This window comes from Papilio xuthus, unplaced genomic scaffold (assembly GCF_000836235.2).
Source record: "Papilio xuthus unplaced genomic scaffold, Pxut_1.1 DF829678.1, whole genome shotgun sequence".
Lineage (NCBI taxonomy): Eukaryota > Metazoa > Arthropoda > Insecta > Lepidoptera > Papilionidae > Papilio > Papilio xuthus.
Window position 1 is genome coordinate 1 of NW_013528971.1, and position 959 is coordinate 959.

General features: G+C 39.1%; 1 long non-coding RNA gene across 1 annotated transcript; it reads right to left on the minus strand.

The window, feature by feature from the left end:
- Positions 1–222: 222 nt before the first annotated feature.
- Positions 223–846, minus strand: LOC106113962 (uncharacterized). The gene is made up of 2 exons (XR_001227687.1): positions 705–846; positions 223–335 (listed from the first exon to the last, which is right to left on the minus strand). It is a non-coding gene; the product is annotated as an uncharacterized LOC106113962 (long non-coding RNA).
- Between the last annotated feature and the right edge of the window lie 113 nt (positions 847–959).

Here is a 959-nt window from a genome sequence, read left to right on the forward strand (position 1 = left end):
GTCTTGAGTTCTAATCCCGTCATGTACCAATGTGTTTTTACATATGTACATTTATCGTATGTTGTTACTGTGAAGGAAAACATCGTGATGCTGCACATATCTGAGAAAGTCAAATGTGTGAAGTCCTGCACTGGACCAGCATTCACTATCACAGTCTCACTTATGGTAGATGAGACTCTCAGTGGGGACTTAGAGCTGATGAGAGACAAGATATAGTACTAACAAAGCGTGTCCTCTCCATCTTCATAGTATTCTGAGGCAGACAGCCATCAGGTCGCACACCACGACATGAATACACCTCGCGCAGCATCAGCAGCATCGTGTCCTCTGACTCCCTGATCAACATGTACTATGTATAGTTGTATTCACATATCTTAAAGGCTCTAACACATGATCTTGAGCCTCTAAGATATTTGAATGTAATTATACTCTTTCCTACTTTTACTCTTACAATATGCGTATGCTCTTTCACACAATACATTTTCTGTCTTTATCTAATACTAGTTGTTGTCCGCGACTTCGTCTGTATGAAATTAAACAATTTAGTCGAGCCCATCGAGGGCCCTTCATCAGGATGAGTGGTACTTATTCGACACTAGTCGGTACCGCCACCGGACGTATATACGTGAGTGTTTAGCCGTTTTTATATCAGTTTAGTATAATGTCTAACGATAGTTTGAATAATTTAGTAACAAAGATCTTACCAATAACCAACATGGCTGCTCATAGCGAATAAATATTCATTTATCATTTCGAATGGCGCCTCTTGTAGCACATAATCAACTCGACAACCATCATTTAGTTTGCCTAACATTTCTTTTGTCACCTAAAATAAACCAAATAATTATTTTAAGACTTAATTCCGACGTTCTTACGGTGAAGGAAAACATCGTGATGCTGCACATATCTGAGAAGTAATTCAAAGATATGTGTGAAGTCAACCAACCCGCACTTGACCA